The sequence below is a fragment of the Micropterus dolomieu genome, linkage group LG19 (assembly GCF_021292245.1).
Source record: "Micropterus dolomieu isolate WLL.071019.BEF.003 ecotype Adirondacks linkage group LG19, ASM2129224v1, whole genome shotgun sequence".
Lineage (NCBI taxonomy): Eukaryota > Metazoa > Chordata > Actinopteri > Centrarchiformes > Centrarchidae > Micropterus > Micropterus dolomieu.
The window spans coordinates 11,717,738-11,743,655 of record NC_060168.1 but is presented as its reverse complement, the minus strand read 5'-3'; the positions used below and the strand labels follow the sequence as shown (position 1 = coordinate 11,743,655).

Sequence of the window (25,918 nt, the reverse complement as noted above, 5' to 3'; positions counted from 1 at the left end):
TCACTGACTAAACATTTATCCATACACAACACAGCAACAGTTTTCGGTAAATGAGGTAACGGCTCATGAGTTGCAGAGTGAGCCTGTCACTTTAAGTGTTATTTTATGGGCTGTTTGTAGCCCTGACGTTGCTAGGCTAGTGACATTTTATCTGTCCATCTTTAAGTGTGTCTGCAAGAGCTAGCCATCCCCAAGGTGTCCAGCAATCTCAATTTAACATACAGAAGTTACTGCAGTGTGTTTTGCTGCTATAGAGAAAAGGAATTTTAAAGTGGAAAATATCACTGAAATAAATAAAATATAATGTTTCACAAAATGGTGAGCTTGACAGGAGAGTGTGTACTATCCTAGTGGTTATGTATGTGTTTCCCATCTTCTGTGTGTTTTGTTTGTGCCTTCATGTGCTGGTGGAGAGCTCTGACATTCAAGACATGAGTGTAGAAACCGCTTAAGTTTATATTTCAGGAAGCTACCAAGCTCACAGTATCCTGTTCACACATCTGAGTTTGATTTACAGGCAGCATAGCACTTTAATTTAATACTATTCTGGAGGAGATTCCACGATCGTGACAGATCCGACCTTGGCTGTGACGTACGTTGGTTGTCTCAGTTGTAGACGGTACAAATGTGTTTGTTTTTGTGTGTGTGTCCTTTTAGAGTTTCTCCGCACTTGTTACCAGGACAACCTGCTCCTTCAGTGTGCCCTTTAAGTAAATAGAGGGGAGGATGGGTTGAAAGGAGGAAGGAATCTAGTCTTTCAGATCTCCTGGGAATCCATGCTGAGACGGAGAGAGCAGATGTTGAGGAGGAGCCCTTCTATTCTCGGCCTGTTTCTGGAGGTGTGTTTGGTCATTAGCAAATATTCATATGCGAGTGGAGAAATGGCATAGGATCAGCATTTGAAATGTAATTCACTGTTCTAGAAGATGCATTTCTCTTGTCTGCCAAGACTGTGGGACTTCTGAGTGTCTGGGTTTTTTTTGCCTGTGATCAAACATGCATGACAGCTTGCCTTCAAAGCCAAGACAATATGTGAGCGAGGCATGTGCACGTCAAGGGCACACACACACCCTCACACATTGGCAGTCCTGCTTCTTTTATTAAGCTACAAAGGTGCGCGCTCACTCTATGAATAGTTAATAGAGGTTAGGATAATATCCGGGTTGTTAAGCTTATTTATCAATAATGAAATGTCAAGACAGTCCCACAACAGCCTCACTGACCCATGTATCATCTGCGGGTACGCATAATATCACTGAAACCTTTCGAGAGTTTCCCTCCACTCTGAAACAATTCATCTTCGGCTGTACATCTGTTCAAGTCTTCTCTAGAAAGGAGAGGAATGAGCAATTGACACTTAATTGCTCAAAGGCAAACAACACAAAAGGCTCATTTCACTGCAGCCATCCCACGTTGGCGTCTGATTACCCCAAACATGCACACACATCATCACAACACAGTGGCAGTTTTGATTAACATTAATGTTGTTCCGACCCTCTTTCACAAATATCTTCAGAGGAGAGACAGTGCGGCTGCTGTAAATTTGACAGTGTTGTAAACAAGGTACAGCAGTTTTAAATCTCACATAATGGAGACAGACAGGAATAACAACTGTGCGCACTTGCCCCCTGAGGCACTTTTCCCCGAGGCAACTTTTCCTGAGGTGAACGGATTTGCCAGCCTACCTTTAAATCAGGACATAGTGTCGGACAGTGTCACTCTTCAGGTTGGAATAGGACCGCAGGTGGGTGGACGTTTGCAGTAAAGAGGTAGAAATCGTTTTGAGCACACAATCATTGTACCAGAACATTGTTTAATTTTGCTGAAAAACACCACAGGTAATGTACAGAGGCATCTTTGGCTACATACAGTCAAGATCAATTTTTAATCAACATTCGAGGACCAGATATTTTTCACATGTCAGAGGCTCATCTAAAAAAGCAGCAAAATAGGACAGAGCTTCCTGTTGCCACAATTCAACAAATTACACACTTTTATAGGAGACAATGTTCTATCTTGTAAAAAAATAAAATAAACATCAGTATTTGAGACTTTCTTGGCACTTTGTAAGCATTTGCATCCCCTCTAATTTGATGCAGGCTGCAATTATGTATGACTAATGGATAGGAAGCTTCAGTATTCACTGTTGATATTTTGCAGCAGTGTTCATTTAAACTGTTGATCTATGTATTGGAACAACTGTGATTAATACATGTTATTAGCATAAATGCAATATTTGGATGCCAAAACATTACTTCAATGTGGATAGCATGCAAAGTGTCTTGTTTTGTTTTGTTGTGTGTGCGTGCGTGTGTGAGTGCGTTCATGCGTGTGTGCGTTACTTTTTTACTGAGCAGCTATCACGCCACATTAGTGGCAGTAGTACAAGTACAAAATGGAAAACAAACCACGTCCTATCATTCTGGTTGATTCCATGCAAATGAAACACAGTGATTCTGGCGTTCTTAGCATAAACTTTGTGTTTAACCAGTTTCACTTTGATCATAAAGATAGAGAATTAATTAGAAGAACCTTTCAAGGCTTAAGTGGGAGGATCTGAAGTCCAACTGTTTTCCTCTGTGTTTTATTGCAATTGTAGTCAAAGTACCCCAGAGAAAGGGGCGGTTGCCATGGTAAAATTAATTTATAAGGCACGTTGGTCTGTGCACATTGAGACACGTTCAACAGACACTTAGGTGAAGTGATGCTTGGGTATTCTTACTGTACACTGGTAAAGCCTGCCCTGAAATAACATGAAAAGAGATCACTGTACTCTTTAATTGAAGATGGCAGAGAGGCTAAATAATGTATTTAGGGATGTTCTATATGCATCATGTTCCTTTTCAGTGATGGTCAGACAAGGACAGTTTTTGTCACACTGAAAGTACTTAATCATGCAGTCTGAGTACCACATAAGCTGTTGGCGGAATTACACATACAGCTTAGTTTAGGGGAGTTTTTCCTCATTGAATTGAGTGTCTAAGGACGGAGATTGTTGTATGCTGTACAGATCGTAAAGCCCCTTGAGGCAAATTGTAATTTGTGATATTGGGCTATATAAATGAAATTGATTTGACTCTCACAGTGGGAAAGGACTCTGGTACAATGTCTGCATTACAAATTCTACTTGAGTCAAAATACAGAAATACGATCAGCAAAATTTACTGAAATGTGCTATATGTAAATTTTTAATTAAATTAATCACTTTTTATTGACTATTTGTAGAAGGGTTGTAACATCACGTAAAAACGAACCATTCTCCAGGTTTTTCGGTTACTGTAACAGTCTGTAAACTGCTTCCTATGTAAAGAAATCAGGTCAGATTATCCGCAAAATCCATTGGTTTACGTAGGGTGTGATGTTTATGCACGCTCCCGTGACCTCTTGCCTTCTGATTCTAAACAGCAACAACACGGCAGCTAACGAAATGGAGTCCACTAATACCAAAACACAGACATCGGGCAAAAACATGGTTAACGTTGGAAAGATCATGGAGTTTTGGATATAATATCTGACCCAGAGTTGGCTTTCATCCTGTTGGGCAGGTAAGCTAACATTACTGCAAAGCATGTGAAATATATTGTGATTTTATGTTTAAGTTGATTCAAGTAAGATAACGTTAGCTCGCCGGCTAACGCCAACAAGTTGCTAATGTTGTCCATTGCAAAATACTTTAACTAATGCCATCCATATTACTATCCTGTGTAGCACCAGTATTATATCGAATTGTTGATTTTAGCCTTCAAGAAATTATGTAACAGTAATGTAGAGCGATTTGTTTCTAAAATGAATAGTGATGCGAGGCAGGGGCAGCCAGCAACTTTTGGTCTGACGTTGATTGCTTCATAATGTTCAATTTAGATTTATTGTCATTTTACCAATACTCAGGTACACAGCTTCTTTGCTGGTCTCAGTCACCATAACATACATGACACACATGTACGCGGAGGAGCACACGCTTGGAAAAGTAGTGGTTGCAATCTGAAACCTCATGGCTAAAGTATGTGCAGCAAGAAAGAAAGAATTGAAGAATTACAAGACAGGACGCACTAGTAATGCGTTGAAATGTATGCAGGATTTTCATAGCTGGTTGAGGTGGAGCTAATTCAACTATTATGAACTTTTAGTCAGTTCAGAGACCCTGCATTCCTATAATAAAACCACTGTATTTCCACTGTTTTTGCCTAATCAAACATTCAGATATCTCTCCCACTCTCCTGTTAGTTTTGTTGCAGGACAAGCAACAACAATATAATTTTTATAATTACATGAAGTTTGGTGACTTCATTGAAATCCTGACATAGCTGTGCACAACTCAAACCTGAGGAGGTATAATCAACCACAATAACTTAAACACCTGTGGGTAGTATTTACTTTCCACCACGGTGTTTAGCACTGACATTTTCAGGCTTTTCTTTGATATCTAACAACTCTAGCTGCATGTAATCCATATTTGTAATAAATAAAATAGACTCACAACAGAATCAGTGCATGAATATAACAATGTACATTCTGTACATGACAAAGTTCCTTAACATACTGTATTAACACAGTGTGTAATTAGCTTGACCCTATGGTGGTTGTTGCCCTATCTTAAAATTGTGCTTATATAATGCATGACCAAATTTCAGTAATGGCCACTATAACTACTAGGGCAGGTAATATTTAATGAATCACTAAATGTGGATTACCATCTGCTCATGTGGGCATGTACGGTTAATGTCTAGCTCAGACACATGAATAAATGTAGTTATGTGTTAGTTCAACAGAAGTTCATGCGTTGCTGTAACTAACATTATATAGCATCCTAATAATAATGATACCCAAACAAGGGTTAGTTCAAAGACTTATCAGCATGCAAACGCTTTATCAATGAGCTGAGGAAGCATAATAGCCGGGGTTAATGTGAGGATTGTAATCGTGATGACAAAAAACTTGAGATAATCTCAGTTTTACAGTGGCTTCATAAAGCACCAGATATCTGAAACTAAAATGTACTTTAAACCACATCAAAAATGATACATAGAGATATTGAAGTAGCATTTCTAAAAACTGCTCTTAGATTGATCTAACACCACTTCATAATTTCATTAAAATGTTTCCTGCTTTAAAAGATAAGCCCTTACTTTTCATTTCGCAGATTACAAAGTGCCATTATTATCAGTTTAATTATTCTCAGTGAATAGAGGCTTTAATGAATAAAATGTCTACATACTATAATAGTAGTGATTCACTCTCTTTTAATGATGGTGCAGACATTTGCCTTGGTGCAGACACATAAAAGTAAATGGGTTTGAACTTTAGGCGCAAAAAAAAGCTGTCCTGAGTTTAATTCCTGGCTTTTTTTTCAGATGCGGAAAGTGGTTTTGAAAACTACAAAATGAGCACTAATTAGATCAACAGTTGACCATCCAAAATCAAATTCAAATTCAATTCACAGATGGCTGGAACAAAAAAAAAAAATTATTACAACTGTATGTACTCCCACAGTCTTGTGGAAAATATACATGATGATAAAAACACTACAAATAATAGTACACAAGTCATGGTCATAGGCCAGACAGCTACTCGAGTTACTGTGCTTTAACTCTAAGGGTTCAAAAAAAAAAAAACATTGTTTTTGATTATTTGTCTGTTTTGGATTTGTCATTTTCTCAGGTCTTGTTGAGGATGGTTAGTAACTTTTGTGGACTGGTCCTCATGTAAGATCACTCTCACAGCTGGTTGCACAGATAAAATAACAAGACATTCTAATAGAACTAGTGCCTATAATTCATAGAAATCACTGGATGGATGGATGGATGAATAAAACTAATTCCTGAAGGCTACAATATGCAACTTTTCACCTTGGGGCAACAAAGTGCACTGTGAGCCCTTTATTTGTCCCCTGAGGTGTGCAGGTTAGGCCAGCACTTGTCACTCAATTTGATGGGCTGTTGAGACGACATTTAGCCTGAGGCCGTGGTAATGCCGCCATAATCAGCGGACAGTGGACGTTAATATAAAAAATAAAACAATTGGTAACCACAACCACCAGCTACACCCATGTCCGACACCCAAAACAAATGAATGCACCCAAGAACATCCGGAGGGCTCTAATAACAGCCAGCTTCCAGCAAAAAGAAGATTTTAGTTGTGTGCACACAGGGTCATGGGCAAACAGAACAATATTGTACTGTTGTACAGTTTTTAATCAAATATACTATAACTTTTTTAATAGTACATGACAATCCAAAACTACAGTGGCCAAGAGAGGTCAACAGACTGCAAGTTAAGAAAACACACACTAATAAAAAAACAAAAGCAAATGGAGAAAACATCGTCACCACTTTGACAACACATAAGCAGAAAATAGAGAAACAGAGGCAGAAAAATCTATTGTTTACTCGTCAACATCAATGCTTTCTTCATGTCGTCATCGTCAAATTGTTAATGTGTTACATAATTTGCTGAAGTTTTACTTATTTGCAGAATTTGTTTTCTAAATGTGATACATGTGCTGATACAGGGGTGTTTGCTTATGTTTTCCTGAGTTGCAATGTACACTTGGCTACTAAGTCCTCCATTAGAAACTGCAATCCTACACCTACCCCTACCTAAACATGAACATGAACATACGCTAGGTATGGACTACTAGCCGATCAGAAGCAGAGTAGGGCGAATTCAAATCATGGCTTTGGTTCTGCCGTACATGATCCCAAAACACAGGCAGAACATCCCAAACCAGCTTCATAACCTACACTGCAGCAAAATGTTTCAGAGTTGTAAGTTATTAATTAGTAAAAACTTTATATTTCATACCTAACTTTTTAACTGTGCACTGGTTTCTAACATTCAGTAGGGAGTCTGAGGGTAAGGGGAGGCAGCAGGCGGACATTTTGTCCTTGTGTGTGCTGCAGCTCAGTGTGTTTCTCCACTAGCATTTTGGAGGGCATGCCTGACGGGCCACTAGACATAAATGTATATATCTCTGGTAAATAGTTCTTCTTTATTTATTCATCTTTGTATAAATTACCTTATTTATTTAATCTGTCAGGATCTGTCCTCGATACAGTTTATTCCCAAGACTTAATGTAAAAACAAGCAAACCTCTTTCATTATCTTAGCTGTCACAAACTTGCATATACACTCACTCACACACACGCACACACATACACACAGTTACATACAGAGCTCTTCATGATTGTAACTGCAGTTATTTCAAATAACATGCTTAAAGACATATGAAATGACTTGACTTGATACATTCACTACTACAAAGCTGTGAGGCAAATACAGGCTGTCAGAGCAAGACACAACTGTAGATTGACACTGTGCTGATTACAGTATAATTTAAAGAAAGCAACTTCTTTCTCACTGCAACACACGTACTATCTGCTGAAAATAACTGCTCAGTTGTGTCTGACAGAGCTCTGGTCAATATTGTCAATAGCCAAGTAGCTGGTAGCCATGGTGAGATTGTGTTTGGCTTGATCTGTGACTTCTCTCCTCCTCATTTAGTTAAGTTAATTCATTGTATCTGACTGTGTATTTCTGTTTTTCTGAGGCTTGTATGTACACACACATTAATGTGAGAAATCGGGTTAAAGCAAGAAAGCAGATAACAAATATACCGGTCGTAATACACTGACAACCAGTTCTTTAGGCACATCTATATTATACAACATAATAGATCTTATTTGTATTTAGCAGACTGAATGCAAAGCAAATTTTCTCCACCACAATATTCAACGCTTGTTTGTTCAGTCTATGTTAACTGGTCACAATTTACTGCATGTACAGCGTAGACATTACCTAGTGTTAGCTAGAGATGTCTGAACCGTCCTTGTGTGTGCAGAGTGGATGTGTGTCTGACTGTGTGACAGCTCAGCCACTAAATGAAACTCCACATCTATGTTATTTACATTCAGACCTCTCACTTTTTCTTGTCTCCATATGATCATGAACTGGTGTCACACACCTTTTCATTGAAGTTGAGACACTTTCAGTTCATGTGGATGTCTTCTACTTCATTTCATGCTGCCTAGGGCAAACCTTTTGACCATATATGCAATTGCACCACCTCTAACATTTGCTTTCCACCTTAATGCCTGGTGTACACTGGCTTAACAGCCAAAACGCACAGTCCTGCAACAGCAGCACCTGCAGTGTATACTGCATCCAATCAGCCACAGTACTGAAAAGCACTCACAGCCCAATACACTGTTCTGTACTTGTGTGCGTTAACAGGAAAGACATTTTTGCTTTAAAGGATCCTTTGTATCACAATGACATCAAAGGTTAGAAAAATGCTACTGAAATGCATTGTACAGACAGGTGCTGGTGGTTTAGCCTATAATTTAGTAATTTTACTTATTATTTAGATGAAGTTGTTCAGTAATTTCTTTCCTATCTCCTACCTTACAGCTGCCACATTAAGAAATCCCCTACCCCTAAGTCTTTCTCATGCAAATGCTTACACTAAAGAAATATGTGAAAATTCAGGTGCAGGCGAAGGGTTATCTAGAAATTAAAAGCCAACTGGACTTGCTTTGTAGTCATGAAAGCACTGATCACCACTCAACCAAGAGGCTTCAACTGGCAGCTGGCTGGTTAAGATGCTGCATTCTGATGATGCAAACCCTGTATAGTGTTAATACAGCAACTTAATTTATAAGCAGCCTTTACATTTCAAGTTCAAACAAAGGCAATGATATAGATAACATCTTATTGTGAAAATCAACCATGCAGTACCAACCATAGTGAGTAAATGTCAGCCTGTGTGCTGCATCCGTCCCCACTGTTGGGCTTTCCTGCTAAGCTTCCAGACTAGAGTCTGAAGCCCAGGGGAGATGTTTGCCACCCCCTTCACTTTTCCAGCAGTTGGAAAACAACAGACAGACTTTTCTTGGTCATGAAAAGCTACAGCATTTATTAACTGCCACACTTTAACCTGCACTGTACGTTTACTGCCAAAGTGAAAACTTACGGCAGTGTTGTTTTTCCGCTGCAGAATGAATATAGGGGAAACACTGCAATGTTAACATGCTGATGTTTAGCAGGTATAATATTTATGTTCACCATCATAGTCTAGCATGTAAACAAGCTAACATTAGGTAATTATCACAAAACAGTACACCAGAGGCTGATGGGAATGTTTTGCAGGTATGTGGTGATACACATACTACATAGAACATGACCATAACACCAAAGTTATTACAATTCATCCTGTAGGAAACATGGACAATACACATTATCGTCATGGTGGAACTAGAGGAAAAGTCAGGGGAATGAATGGTATAACTTGTTGTACCATTTCATTCAGTACTGTAGATGTTTAGGTATTTCTCAGCATAAATGAAAACTTTGGTCTGTTGGTGGAGCTATAGGAGAAGTTAAATGAAAGTCATACGATTTGTCCTCTATGTACTGTGAATGTCTGTACTACTGTCCATAGCAACCCATCCAAAAGTTGAGATTTCAGCAGACCAGTCTGAGAGTCTACAGCCATGCTAGCAGCTCTGTGAGAGTGTACTTAGGCACATCAGAGATGGGGACTCGACTTAAGTCGCACACACAGTGACTTCAGACTCGACTTGAGACTCGTCCTCAAAAGACTTCAGACTCGACTCGGACTCGAGGTGCGGGACAATGTTTATTTTTTAGGAAACGTCTGATGAGCTTGCTGTTATTCCCTCCCTCCGTTACCCATAACCTGCCTACGTAACACGTAACATCTGCTGCACACAGCCGCACGTGAGAGAGGACAACAAACACCGGCAGCTGCGGTGCCATTTATCATACACTTTGGCTTTAAAACTTCATACAACAAGACCCAAATAAAGAAGAGCTGAACGCAAATATGTGGTGAGTGAACATATTTAGTTCAGCATTGGCCATCTAACGTTAGCTTGCTTCTTGCTTCAGCTACGAGCTACAGGAGGTTTACTCTGACTGTCGTTCGTTATGAAAAGATGAACGAGGGTTTGTTTACTTGCCAAACTTGTGGTGGTCGATTAACGTAATCATTTACGTCCCGCGGGCTGCCATCACGTTAAGTATTGCCGTTGGCTGGAAATAGGTTACCGGTTTATTGTTGATCATGTATCCTACAGTTTTATTTTGTTATAACCTAACAGTACACTGGTTTGAGAGTCTGTAGGGTGTGTTGACTTACAGTAGTTTAAGCTGTCATTGATTGCATTGCACATTATAGTTGTGCTCTGTGAAAAACAGGTTACAGTTTATTGTTTTGAGAGTCTGGGGGATGTGTTGACTTACAGTAGTTTATAAGCTGTCATTAACTGCATTGCACATTACATGGTTGTGCTCTGTAAGTTAAAAACATGTTACAGCTTTATTGTTGATTATGCAACGTCACAGTTTTATTGACTTATTTAATAAGCTGTCATTAATCGCATTGCACATTACATGGTTGTGCTCTGTAAGTTAAAAACATGTTACAGCTTTATTGTTGACCATGTAACTTTACAGTATCATTTAGTTAACTTTACACTGGGTTTGAAACTCAACAGGGTTTGTTGACTTACAGTAGTTTAGAAGCTGTCATTAATTGTAGACGCATTGTACATTAGGCTACATGGTTGTGCTCTTTAAGTTAAAAACAGACAGATTTATTGTTGATTATGCAACGTCACAGTTTTATTGACTTATTTAATAAGCTGTCATTAATCGCATTGCACATTACATGGTTGTGCTCTGTAAATGAAAAACAGGTTAACAGTATTCCTTATAGCTATGAAGTTTTATTAGCAACCTGGATTGAACGCAGCGGGTGATACAACATCTGTAATAACCACGAGAGACTTGAGACTTGACTTGGACACTAGCTCAAATACTTGTGAGCATCTCTGAGGCACAGCAGTGCTTTGAGCTAAATGTCAGCATGTTAACATGATCACAGTGACAATGCTTAACATGCTGATGTTAACAGCTGCAATGTTTTATCATGCTAAGCATCTTAGTTTACCGTGTTAGCATGCTGTAGTAACATTTGCTAATTACTGCCAAACAGAAAATGTCATTAGATTTGTGGGCAAAATCACCAAAGTCTGTAGGATTCACCTTTTGGGGACCACCAATGTCTACATTTACAATTTAGATATGCTCATTTGGCAGACACTTTTAGCCAAAGCGACTTTCATTTGAGGAACAACATACATGCATCAACACAGTAAGAGATCTACAAGTGACAATGGATACTTGTAAAAGCAGCAATAAATGCTAATAAGTGCTATTAGCACGTACAGCATCAATAGGGTAAATACCTAGGGAAAGATGTAAGCGTTAACAAAATAGTGCAATCGATACAAGACAATTGTAAAGTGCATGTTAGAGGTTAGAGGTTAGGGGTTAGAGGTGTTATAAGAGGAAGTGTGTGGCATTTGTTGGAGGAGCGCAATGGCTAAGAAGGAACATAAGCTTGTATTGTGGAGTATGGGTAGATGGGTGCAGACCCAGTAGTCACTCACAACCTGTGAGATCAGGTTGAGTCACTCTGTATGCAGGCATTTGTGACTTGAATTTCATTTGGGGGCAATGGGTAGCCAGTGGTGGTCGCTGAGTAATGGAGTGACATGAGTACTTTTGGGTTGATCAAAAATTAGACATGCTGCTGCCTTCCAAACCATTTGTAGGGGACTCACCGCACAAGCTGGAAGACCCACTAGGAGGGCATTGCAGTAATCGAGGCGAGGGAAAACCATGGCCTGTACCAGAAGCTGGGTGGCGTAGTGAGTAAGGTAGGGCTTGATTTTCCTTATGTTGTAGAGAGCAAAGCGGCACGACCAAGAGACAGCAGCAACATGGTCTGAAAAGGACAGCTGGTAAACAATCCATTCAATAGTTGTTCAGATATTTATGTCTGAACCAAAGTGGTGAGCCAACCGACCGACGTACCATCATCAGAGCCACGCTGCTAGTGTGCTGAAAACAAGCAATCAGTCTGTTTTATATTTTGAATTTGGCACAATATCTACATAGCTTGTCACTTCTGGGCACAGCAGTGTCACATCAAAGGTTGAATTATCCTGTAACAGAAACGAAAACACAATTAAATCTCCTATTTCAGTGTTGTTACCCTTTAAAAGAAGTTACAGGTATATTGTTGTGCAGTTTAACAAACAGCCAGCCAGATGCAAAATGACACTTCCAGAAGGTCTAGGACAGATGGGGGGCAGGGTGTTAGATCTGAGAGCACAACCATGAAGCACAGACCTGGTTAATAACCCCTTGAACCCTACATGATGGATTGCTTCCATCAACAAGGTCCTGGTGATGTGTGTGTGTTGAGTCCAAGATGTGCAGTGTTCCTGCAAGTACAAGCTGCAGGTGAAATGGAAGATATTTTTCAGAACACACAGAGTAGGAAGAGATGACAGAGAGGCCATGAAAGGCATTAACAACACAGGGGTAAATAAATAGAAATTACAACATTACTTTTTACAGCATTAGATTTACTTTTTCTCTTTTTTCACTTAAGGCTCTGACAGTAAGCGGGGCTGTGGAGTCCTTTGAAATTTACTTTGGCCTAGTTCAAAGATGTACATACCCTTAGCTAAATTCCAAACCAGATTCAGGGCCATACAAAAACTTCAGTAGAGTTTGCTCAATCACCCATTCATTCACTCACTGACTCTGTTAGCCTCTTATGGGCACATGTGGAGCGTTCCCACCCAGCGGCTAATCTCTAGTTCCCTGTGCTAGATTTCTTGCTTGAATGCACTGTAATGACATTTATATCATTTTGTGAGTGGCCTAGTCATAGTCTTTATAATTCCACCCACTCACAAATGTGCATTACATTATGCTGTATATGGAAGAAACATTGTGATGATTACAGAATGAATTGTAAATTGGAGTGAATCTCTCATAAATTGCCCACCGTGGCTCTTCTGCACTGTGTTCTTCTGCACGGCTGGTTATCATTAATTTTCATGTGGCGTATGCTTTAAATAGGAATTTTCCCACAAAGCGTTTAATCAACAGTACATGTGCTTGGAGTGCTTCTAAAGGCCCAGAAGCTGTTAAATGAATCATGGATTGCTGGTGGTCCTCTGGTACAGGGGCTTGCAAGGTCAAATCTGGATGAAGGGGCAGCAGGCTAATAAACTACTTTCTCAAATTACTTTCTGTAATTGTAAGAGTAATTCCCAAATATTATCTGTGGATGCACTTTTTTGTAACCCCTGGAACTGGTGTTTTGTTCCTTTTTTAATTAAGATTCGCTGTCATTCCCCTCAAACTGGGGACCGACAGTTAACAGCTGGTTTTACAAGCAGAATAGAGGTTGGTGAGGATTTCGTGGAATGAGAGAAGGTCTAGTTCACTATCAGATAATATGCCTAAATCTGTGGTTTCACACATACAGTAGAAGCACATTTTACGAATGGTCATTGGATTCATTAAGTAGGTCTTACTTGAATTTGTTCTTAATGACGGAATAAAAGTTGAACTGACATATACCAATCAAATTCAAATATTATAAAAGTATGGCAAGCCATTTTAACATTTATTCCTTAAAGCTCACTAGTCACTATTTAAAAGCTAATACTACTTATTTATTAGTTACTAGTAACTATTCCATTAGCTACTAGTAATTATTAAAATGTTACTATCAACAAGCCATTTTACTAATTATAAATGAATGACTAGTAACCAAAGAAAATTTACTAGTGAGATTTTTTTATGTTACTAGTATCTTTTGCTATAGTTACTAGTAACTAATGAATGGGTACTACAATCTAAATTATAGGTACCAGTATCTAAATAACAGATACTAGTAAAATGGAAATAGTTACTAGTAACTATTCGTATAGTTACTAGTAACTAAAAAAATAGTTAAAAGTAACTAATGGAATAGTTACTAGACAATAAAACATAGTTACTAGTAACTAAAAATTAAGTACTAGTATCTAATCAATTGTTACTTGTAAAATGGGAGTAGTTACTAGTAGCTAATGGAATAGTTACTACTAATTGATCCAAAACTTCAGAAGGTCATAGTGAGAAATGTTTTTATCCATTTTTTAGTATAAATTACTGCACTTCTTAACAATTCCTGTTAAGTTTTGGTGTTTGTTATATTAGCCAAGGCAACTAAATTGTTTACCAATTTATGTAACGTTCTAGCTAACTATTTAACCTGATTTGCAGCCCTCACAGTTAACGTTAGTTTGCTATTTCCAGCCTATGTTATGTTTTCATTGGTGTGCACGAAAGAAAAGCACCGTAACCTCCATCTGGGGATCACATGGATATATAAAATATTCAGAACTTATTTTAAAATATATTTTGATGCATTTTTTGCCCATCCCTGATTATGGGCCTGGGCAAATTAAAAAAATATGTTTGAGGTAATTTTGATAATAGACTATATTACATAGTTTGCGCACAAGAGAGCACTGACGGTTCATTTTCAAATAAAATATTTAAGTCAGATATTCTGCTCAGAAACATTATGGTCACTACTTAATAACCAGATTCAGAGGATCATTTAAAAAAAGTCTATCTGCAACACATTGCCGGACTTTTTACTAAATATTTGTCAAGCTGTATTAAAAGGCTTTTCGACCACTAGGGGGAAGAAAGATTTCCAAACAACCACTCAGAAACAGCCTTAAGATATATTTGGCTTATTGAGTAGTTTTGGATAAGATGCTTACATGTAGCTGCCTACATAAACAGGAAATGTATATGTCCAGCAGAGGACTCCAAGGTCACCATCCATGGATTTAGCATGGAATAGTTTGGACATGGGATGTGATATGGTATTGTAATGTTGCATTTTCACGATGTGGGTTTAAAAAAAAAAAAAAAAAGAAAAAACACAATAAAAAGTTGATAACAAACCAAAATATCTCTCAATGCAGCTTCAAAGTTGGCTTTGTTTGCACTTATAGCCATCAATGGAGTGCTCCTTAATTTCCATATCAGTCTCTACCGCAGTAATTGACATCAGCCAAAGTGCATACTTCATGTTGACAGAGACACAGCATCACTGCCTCTGTTATTGCAATCCAAGCCTGTTTTTTTGCCTCACACCAGACACTCCAGGCAAGATTAGGAAAAAAACGCCCTTTTGACTTCAACTTCTAAATTAAACACTTCCATTTCAATATTGATAAAATGTCTTTTTTTTTTTTTTATTGCAGCATTTTCTCGGTAAGACTCTCACCATGTGCATAAAACTGTCTCGTGGCTTCATGCGAACACTTTTATTTTTTGCACCTAAAGAGTGCCCCCCCCCCCCCCCCCCCCACCCCTTGAATATGTTATTAGTAAATTACATCCAACAACAGCAAAAATGGGAAGATGCTTTCCACAGAATACAAAACAAATTTCATAGATTGTGTCCTAACAGTCTCTCTCAAGGTTCAAGGAAAGTGTTACATACATTGTAAGCAAAGCACAGTGTTTTCGTGTATACTGTCTGTGATCATACAAATACACTGCTGCAGTAACACTTTTTTATTACAGTATCAGTGTGAAACTAGCTAATGTCCACCAGCCTGAGGGAAGTCATCTTACAACATTCAAGCATTCTCACTCAAAACCATGACTTTATTTCAACAGTGTTACATTTCCTGTAACTCATAGAACAAAGCAGATGCTTGTTTGTCTTTGCCAAGCAACTTTCCTTTGGTGGAGATACATTTTTCGATCTTGTTACTGTCTGTAGTGTTGAAAAGGCTGTTGGCTGCTCATCTAGTCATCTATTCACCATCTGTTGACTTTGGAGTCACAGTTACCAGGTTATCACTCTCTTTGGGCTTAAGTGTTTGTGCTGTTTAGGACATTTACTGACTGCAGGTTTTTGACAGGACAGTTTGTTTAGCTTGCTGGTTTGTATAGTGTAATGCCAGAGTCAGTTTTGGTGAGTGAAGAGATGCATGTAATGACGCACTCATGGCAAGCTGTGGCTTGTTCACAGAGATTAGTGTCAACACAGGGAGACACACACACACACACACACATACACATTCTGTAGCAGATGATGCAATCCAAGTCCATGCATAAGCACCCAAGTGGCACCTTGTATTAAAACCTGCCCGGCACTGCCACTTAGTATTGTCAGATGCTCCATAAACTGGAAAAGTTAGCATTCCCCAAAGGCACATCAGAACCGCTTCACAAGTCTGCAGTAAAACTCTTTTTCTGGGATCTAAACATTTTGAATACAGACGCAGTGTTTCTTCAGTAGGTTTTGAAGTATGGAGAAAACTTTCATCTCACATCCATCCAGTAGCAGCGGTGTTATTAGGTGAAATAATGAGCATGCTGAAACAAAATTGTCGGTTACGGTGCATACACACTGCACTCTCTGTTCACAAAAGGCCCAATGAACCTTAACAACCATGGACAGTAGATGTTGGCTCAACCCACCCTCCCCCAACAAAATCCCTAGAGCAAATACTCTTGTACTGTGTTTGTATGTACAGTGGGGTCAGATGTTGGAATGAAAGTACGCATGCATTTTTCACAGACCCCAAACAAATCCGAGCGCTAAACAAGTCTATGCCGAGCCAGCTACTGTATGTGCTATTCTCAGTATTTAAATACTAGTTTTAAATGTCTTTACTCGCAGAACAACATTAACCACTGTCAGTAACTAGACAGATTAAAAGAAGAACATGTTCCAGTATAATCACCTCATCAGCAGGAATTTCACAAGCATTGCAATAGAAAATAACAGAAGCTGGAGGCAGTGTACTGTTTCCAGATCCATGTCTCCCCTCCTTTTAGCTCGGCTCTACAGGGAGTGGAAGTGTGACGACTTTCTGTTTGCTGTTCCTCCCCACCTTACCGCCTGCACGAGCTTCCTATGTTACTCTTGGGAGATTCACCAGGCTGTTTTAACTTTAGCAGACTTTATTTTACTTTAATTGTCCTGTCCCTGAGCGCAGAAAATGTATCCTTTCCTCTCCCAGATGCACTCTCAGTTGGTTTTATAGTGGTTGTTGTTGTTTTTTTTCAGTGTGTAGGCTACACCAGTTCCCTCTGCTGTGGATGATTAAAGAAAACTGTCTTGGAAAAACAGTTTGATATCATCTACATCTGACAACACATCGTCTTTTAGATAAAGCAGCTGAACGTCATTTAAGCTAGGTTTTTTGTACCTTATTGACATTGTATGTTACACAAGGATGGAAAGCAATGAAATATACCCAGAGGGATCAAGATGTCTTCTATGGAACGTCTCACTGAGGGCAACCTGCTAGTGTTCAACAACTTCAACATGCAAACAAGTATCAACAACATGTGCAAGGCTTAAACCAGAAAGCCTCCTGTGGGGTTTTCTGAAAAGCAATCTTTGCATAAATATGCACTTTGAAGCCTTTAGTAAATATAACTGCTATTATCCTGAGTGCGTGAATGGCGCATGTAAAATGCCAATTGTCTCTTTCAGCCACCAGACTCAGCACACGGTTAAAGTTTAGCCATCTGTTTCCTCACATGACCTTTCTTTTTAATTGTCTAAATTAGAGGAGAATGAGGAAGACTGGCTGGATGCTCACTCCTGTCCAGTTCTAATATTGAAGAAACAATTGCTATTTACAGTGACAAATAGCACGGGGGAGCTATGTCTGTGTCAGCTGCTTTCCACCTGGCCATGTTGAACACCTGCCCAGAGCCAGTTTGGTTCACTGCAGATGGCTAAGGTGAGCTTTCTATCCTCAACAACCTTTCCTGCTGGCAGGACCATGTGCATGGAGATAGCTGCACTGTGCAGTCAGTGCTGTATATCATGTTAATTCCTGCTCCCTGATATTAACTTCTTGCAGTATTGAATATGAGAAGCTGCAGACTGGGGAAAATAGAGTCAACGTTGATGAATGGAGGATGATAGATTAATCAACAATACAATCATGTACATGTATTCGTACGACACAGGATTTAATCTTATTAAAATGTTGGCCAATATTGCTTATTTGTTGTATGATATGATCCATTATTATAAGATCAATGTAAAAGAAACGCATGGTCTTAAGAGCATATTTTAAGCCATACTTAAATCAGGCTTTTGTATTGTGGTTTCCACAAAGGTTGCATCACTTTCTGTGTAGTTAATCATGCGGTTTTGTGTTGGATGTTAGATTATGCTCCAGTTCTCAATGTGACTTCTGTGGTTGAATAGGTAGTAAGGATAATACTCCCATAGTGGAAATTATGTGGTATCTTTCAGTCCCCTAATTAAGGCACTTGTCAGGGTGGCATTAATACACCAAACAGATAGGCAGCTATTTATTATAAACTATTCATCTGATAAGCTTGTTTTTCAATGGATCTTAGCAAAACAAAATACACTTACAACTTACAGTAATTACATATCTGGGAATATTTTCTATTATTGACCTTTTGTCTACATGTTGTAGAATTACTAATTAAAAGTTGCTCCCTGTAGACATATTGATTAATCCATTTTTGTATTTAATTAATCTATTACCACTAAAGAACTGATTAGTGTGCAGGTCAACCATTCTCAAAGCTAACTGGATTAGTAAAAAAAAGGGTGGGCATGTGAAAAGCAATTCATTGTATCCACAGACATCACTCATGTAGCTATTTTTGATTCAAAATATGATGTATTTTCATAATTTAAAGAAAGAGGAATCCGGGGAAGTGCCAGGAGCCATTGTTCTTCTGATACCCAGACAAACACAAAGCTCACAAAGACGGACTCAAGCAGAGCATCTCCTGTGTGTCATGTTCTCTTTTCAATGCAGACTTATGACAGGCTGCTATGGTGATCTATAAAAACAAATTAACACATTTAAAATAAGATGGGCACTTTCAAGTAAGCTTTGTGAAAAAACTGAGAAACAAGAGAAAAAAGACCTTGAGACAAAATTCCATATTTGTTGCCGACAAAATTTATTGGCCTCAGTGGAGGTCGGACTATTGTTGTGACTGTGGTCCAGGGCTTATGTGTGGCTAGTGGGCAGAGGTTTCAGGGTCATGCACTGACATGCCTCAAGGAAGGTGTGTAATGAAGCATTAGACACAGCTGGTGCTTGCCAGGGCAGGCCCCAAGTTACAGCCACAAATGAAAGGTCATTTTTGGACCAAAACGGTTTTAGATTAAATGAGTGTTTTTGTGGTACTGGGGAGGAGGTGCAGGGGCCAGCTTAACGGTAGACAGCAGGTTAACCTTGGTTTGGGGTGGCACACAGGATAACCTAAAGACTAAGAAAAGATGACAAATGACTTTGATAGCGCACGTTTCACCACCTTTGTCAGTGTATCCCTGCACAGCACCAAAGAGAAATGCAGGGGCAAGAACAGCAAAGCAGATCTCATCAATTAATGTATAGCGGCAATACAATGAACCACGAAGGGTAGCCCAGGGGTAATCGATAATTTGAGCCACCAATCTGTTCCAGGTGCTTTATGATGTGACTGAGGTAATTATCACCAGATCAATAAAATAGTTTGTTGTGCAGAGGAATGGGTAAGGGAGACGTAATTGGTTTCTGCTGCTGAACTGATCTTATGTATGTATTTTTCCAACCTGGGGATAAGGGTTAAAAATTATTCTCTCTAGAAGGAAAAGTCTGTTTGTCCTGCACTGTTTGCTCCCTCTGGGTTCAGGACCAATATTCTGAGATGTCCATGGGTTTATTTGCATTTGCATGCATCATTAAACACTCACAAATGGTTTGGTGAGTCTTGAGGCAAAGAAGAATGAACTGAGGTCAGGACTAAAAACCAAAGGAAAAAGAGAAAAGGCATGAGGAAAGTGGATGGCCAACTTCAGAATAGAGTTTATTTGGGAGAGTAATGAATAAAACTGCTTGCATCTCTTTGAAGAAAAAATCCTCATAAAACTGATAATAAAAACACAGATTAACAGTTTTCACCAACCTTTGACTCCAACCTTTGGATTTAATTACCGAAACAGAGACAATCTATAAAAAAAGAAAGAAGGAACCATTTCTGGTTCTTCTATGAGCGACCTCTTTCACGTTACATATTGTCATTTGACCCATCTTTAATATAGAAATACTGATTAGTGCGCCTTTAAACTATTTGGTGAGAAGGGACTCATTTAACAATTAGACTGAAGAAATTACAATTGTATATCTAATTTGTAAAGTAAATAAATAAAGTTATGCATTGTGTGTTTAGCACAGGATTTGGGTTTGGATGCCGGTCTGAAGCTGTTCTTCATATTTTCATCTTAAAAAACCTTTTTTGAACTGTGGAATTGGTGAAACCCAGACCGCAGTGAGGAGGACAGAGTGAGAGGAAAGATGGTGAGGGGCCATGATGAGCCAAGATAAGTGTGACTTTGAGGTGGGGGATGTTGGTAATAGAGGTCCCACTAGGTTGGACTGGTGAGCTGGACGGGGTGAAATCGGCGGAGGTTTTTTATGTTAAACTTCCTTGAGAAAGGCGTTTTCAACAGGTAAAAGCTCATTCAAGTCGATATGCATTACCGCCTTTGACAGGCCCTTTGTGGCTTCCACTAATAACCTTCTTGATGCCTCACGCCGCTTTCTTGCAGACAAATATTTATTTTACAGTTCAGCTCCCCGTGGGTAGACTTAACCTCCCGTTTGTCCTCAGCCCTTAGTGACCTCTAATCTGGGGTTTGCTGTTGTTTTATATGATTATTGGATCTACCCAGCTTCCATACGAAAAATTCTAACTAATTAATATACAGCAGGAAACATCCAAAGTATTGTGTGCCTCACTGAGCAGCATTCACTCCACGCAATGGATGATGGACTGACAGACCTTGGACACAATTGGCATTGAGTGTAAGTTTTGTTGCCATCCATACAGCAAAGCTGCACAGCAGACGTGTTTTTGCTTGTGTTGTCTTATTACTTGTAATGTTTATTAAAAAATAAGCCCAGCACAAAACACTATATGTAAAGAATTGATTTTTCAGTTTTCATATGAATAAATAAGCAATACAAACTTTTGATGCTTTTGGGTAAGCTAAGCTAACTGGCTCCTAACTCCAGCTACATATTTAGCATGCAGACGTGATCTTTCAATAAACTCATCAAACTCTCAGCAAGAAAAGGAATTTCACAAAATGTTGAACTAATCCTTTAAACGTTAACCATTGCCTTAGAGCATAATCTTTTGAAATGTCTCTCTACAGTATGTTGTATATAGGACAAAAGAAATAATATGGTTATTTGTTTTTTTCCTATTATTGTTATCAGTGCTTTAAGAGTAAGTAAGTGAGTGAGTAAAGTTAAAATTACCAATTGTCCCGGTGTCAACTGTTGATATATTTTATATGAGGATTTGGAATTTGGAATCTGTGTAATCAGATGATGTGACTGATTTTAAATGTATTAACAATTTGTATTCTTTTTCGTTCTAAACTCGATGAACCATGATTCTTGTGCCGCTCACCTTCCCAGCACCAAACACAACAATATAATTTGTTCATTGTGGTGAGTTTGCCCTGCATCATAAGCATTTGCAGTAGTCCTTGTAATTCATTGTAAATGTGATTGATGTTTGGAAAAACACTCCAAGACAGCACTGCAATCAATTATGTTTGATTTATTGTCTTTTCAGTTTCAGTATGCATTGTGTAGCCATTGTAACAACAGAAACTTTCTGTGCAGCCTCACTCACAGAACCATAATCATTCTTTTTCCAACCCCTCGGTATGGTGTGGAACCAACGCAACCAAGCTGTGCTCATCATATTTCATTAATGTAATTCACAATGAAGGTCATTTTTATGAATTGACTGAGGAAAGGCCCGTTTTTGTCCAAACTTAATTAAAACTCAGGCATAGCTGTCTGTGCAAGGCCTATTTTTTTTTCTTCCTCCATGATTCAATAATCAACAGAAGTAAATCATCTACAGTCTATTGCATCAGTCGCCAGCAGGCTGGAACAAATGCAAAAAATAAATAGACCTACTCTGGCATGCCCTGAGTTACTGGCAGGAGCTGCAAGGTTACTCTGTGAAGCACTCAGAGGAACCTTTAAACCACATGGCTACAATTATCACACAGAGAATGTTTAAAGCACTGTGCCGTGATCTACGGAGTGCTGATCAGCTGTGATATCTGCTATAGATGTTATTTTATCCTGTCATCTACTGTACTCACAATATATCCTGGGTGCTGCTGGCTACTAGCTTTACTAATTACTAATGGTGATTTAATGTAACAGTGTGACCATTTTCTCTCCTGTGCAGACCCCATCCCTGCACTGTTGTCCTTGTAAATTAGGTGTGCACCACTGATTAATGGTTAACAGCCACTATTCCAATAGAAGCATCATCAGCAAAGCATTTAATTAAGTGGTTGTCTCAATTACTTAGCAAACTAATTTAGCTTAACCAGAAGCTAACTTTATTAAACCGTATGAAATGTCACCCCAAGTTTTACAGAAATTAAAATCTCTAGAGCCAAAATAATAATAATTTTAAAAAAAAGAATATAAAGGCAATGCAGGCAATTTTTTATTTTATTTCTTTCCTTAAACAATAAAAAATAGAATACAAAGACTGGAGGAATACTTACCTTTACATGACACAGCAATTGTTCAATTTGCAGATATTTTCAGAACCTGTATATTTCCTAAATCAAAAAAATTCCCTCCTTAAATTAATTGCTTCTATCAGCTGGTTCAATTCCTGAGCTGCACTGCAAAAGACAAAGTGCCAAGCCAAACATGGTGCCCTGTGCCATCAATCATTGCTCTATATTAACTACCGCACCTCCCATCGCAAAGAAAACAATTAAAGTTAAACTTGTTGATTTGTTATGGTGGACCATAAATCACGCTGGTATATGAAACCCACCATCTCCTGGGGCCCCTTTTCATGTTCCTCGATCAGTGAGCTGAGGTTAAAAAGCACTGCTTTGAACTAGTCCGATGGTACTCGGTTATTTATTTCCCTGTTTGTTTTGAATGAAATGATAGTTGCCTCACTGACATTAAAATATGTTGATTTAAAGCTCCTTATGTGAGCCTATAAGCACTGTACGTGTACATATAGATAAAGCGCTTACATTTTCTGAAAAGAAAAGGAAAAACCCTTTTCAGAGGGAGGCGGTTACTGAAGTCTTGAAGATTATGCCACCTTGGCTTTATGTTTCTTCGACAGAAGAGAAATGTCTGTTTATCTCAGCAGGATGTCATTTTGAAACATGTAGTCACACCTTGTTTTGAACAGCCCAAACTGTTGCAGCTAATGAGCTGCTCCCTTCTCATAATGTTCTTTATTCAGGACTAGATATTGTTATTTGTTGGGGTTTTTTTGCCCCTACATTTCAGCGATTTTTGTTTTTGTTTAGACAAGCACACTGTGCGGCTGAGACTTGTCCATTACACTTGGCCACTTCTCAGTAAGCTATTCTGGGTCTGGCGGTGCCTTCGTCTGCCAGGGTAAAAGAGGTGGGCATTGTGATAATGTCTGGACTTTGAACGGTTGACTAGGAGTGAGTCACCATTTCCAACGCTTTGTCTTGAAAGGGTTCACTCCTTGGCCACTACTACTCATTGTATGTGTTTGGCCACTGCTAATCATTGTATTCATTACTGAGGGGAGGAAATAAGAGGGACCCCCTTAGCTTGCAGTATAACTGGCAGGCTCATATACCAGATCAAGTGACATGCGAGGATAGTGCAGAGAGCACAGAAATTCTCTCCGTGTTACATTACGGGAGAAAGGAGGACGAAGAGCCAATTTGATAATGAGATACAGCACAAAAGCCGTCCGTGGCAACTCAGCTTTAGCAGCATAGGAGACCTTGTTATTGTCCAGGGCAGGCCACGGGTCAGACAGTCTTTGTCTGAAAATGTTATGAATGGAAATTTGTCTGAAGAATATCAAGTGCACTGAGTCTGCACATGATGAGACTTAACACATGTTTCATTGACTAAAGAGGCATTGAAATCCACAGACAGCAGCCTCACCTTGTTAAATTGCACAACCAATTAAGTTAAGACAAATTACTAAAGACTTCCTGTAGCTGGACACATTTCCATATCCTGTTATGCTATTGGCGTAACTTAAATATCAACAGACAGTTTATGTTGTCTTTTATGGAATTTCTTTTAATCTGATAATTGAATATAAACATGCTCATCACTGTTTTTGTCTGCAAAGCTAATCTGCTATTTGCACTGCTGGTTGAAAAAGCAAATTAAGTTGTTGACACTGGATATTCATTACAGCCGGCCGTTTAAAAAATGTTACTTGTGTGTATTACAATTGTTTTGCTCCGGTCTATTAATCATAAAGGTTCACGTGTAAAATTAATTATATTCTGTGTAGCAAATCTCTTCGTGTTGAGGGAAAACAAGATAGGAAATTCATATCCATCAAATAGTCATTCATTCTGCTGTTCCACCTAATTGAGAAAGCAGTACTTTTTTCTACTTATATAAATTTACAGTCAGACAATAAATGCAAAATGACTTTTGTCATTACTGGCAAAATCTCATCTATCAAGAAGACATTCTTCATGCTTTACCAGAGGAGAGTAGCACAGTGAAGAACTTCACAGTGATGGGAAATCTAAAGAGCCAGAGGTCACAGAGATGGCTGGTATAGAGACATGTAGGGTACACTTACAAAATAATCTGAAGGTGAAAAATGTTATTATTGGAAATCAGTACGGAGTCCCTTCACCCATGCATGAGCACATCCTCTACATGTACAGCGAATCCTGCCAATTTAGCCTGAAGCTCTTACAATGAGGCGTTGAGCAGAAACACAGTATCCATATCTAAGCCAACTATCATGGTGTGAACACACATACTGTATAGCCGGTGGCCAGTAAGTAAAGTCACTTTGGCTGGTCCTGACTTTGATTTTTGGAATGTTTTCAAAGCTCCGGCCCTGTCTGGCGGCGGCAGCTTAGCTAATGAGCGAACCATGAGAAGTGTAAAAGCCTACCTGCTGGCATCAGAGCCCAGGCTTTCAACTGAAAGGCAGGACAGCTAAGAGCCCTGCAGAAATGCATTTCTTTCAATTAGACTTTGAAAAAAACCCTGACTCCCTTCCACTCAGCCTCGCTGTTCATATGACTTGGCTCAAAAGGATTCTGAGTTAATATCATGAAGAACTACAGGTTTGTTGTTTTCTAGATGACAAAACAAACATGACTAGTCTTTCTGAGGGCTTTGATTTGTTTAGCACTTACTCAGTGTTCTGAATGATTAGCAGCTAATAGTATTTGTGTGCCAGCATCACTGCGGTTTTATCAGTTGCACATCAAGTGAAGTGCTTTGTTTGCTTCAGATTTTGCAGAAAGTAAAGTCTAAGTGACCAACTTCTTAAAGTTTTAGAGAGCTCCACAACCAATTTAGATGAGAAAATGTGTTGATATGAAGCCATAAAACTTTGATTTGTGGTGAGAGACATTGGCACAATCTTTATGTACTTTTGGCTCATTGATTCACTCTGCTGCAGGGGTCTGCAGAGAATGTCGACTATTTGGAGCAGCTCAGCTCTCCACAATAACGAGGACTGACTGTGAGATTTGTACGAACAGTTCTGTTGGTTCTGGGAGTCTGTTTGAGCATGGCACATTCAAACAATGTTACCCAGAAGACCTTTTTGTCTCTGTGCAAGCTGCAAATGACAGAATAGTATAGCTGCTGCAATTTTCTTAAAGAGAGGGGAAGGAGGACGGGAAGGGCTGGTCAACCTTTTATGGGGGAGCAGGGAATATAGCCTCTCATGACACAAATGGGGGTGAACTCTAAGAGGGTCATTTCACAGTGAGGGTAAAGAAAACACAAAATAAGTATGATGAACTTGAAACCTTTGATATTTCTTGCATGGTTTTAGGCAAAGCTGTATGCTTCTATGCAGCAGAAACGGTCCTACTCTGTGTGTGTGTGTGTGTGTGTGTGTGTGTGTGTGTGTGAGAGAGCTGTAGCTTTTTCAGTTCCATTGGTATTCCACCAGATTCATCACACAC

At 39.0% G+C, this 25,918-nt stretch overlaps 1 protein-coding gene across 3 annotated transcripts in view; it reads left to right on the top strand.

Moving 5' to 3' along the window:
- Positions 1-730: 730 nt before the first annotated feature.
- sncb (synuclein, beta) overlaps positions 731-25,918 on the top strand; it is a 75,039-nt gene continuing 49,851 nt past the window's right edge. The window contains exons 1-2 of one of the 3 annotated variants that reach the window (XM_046031135.1): positions 738-839; positions 3,406-3,545. The gene's annotated coding sequence lies outside the window, so the exon portion shown is untranslated. Of the gene's footprint in view, positions 840-3,405; positions 3,546-25,918 lie in introns of all 3 variants that reach the window. The other 2 variants (XM_046031136.1, XM_046031137.1) reach the window with 2 other exon arrangements.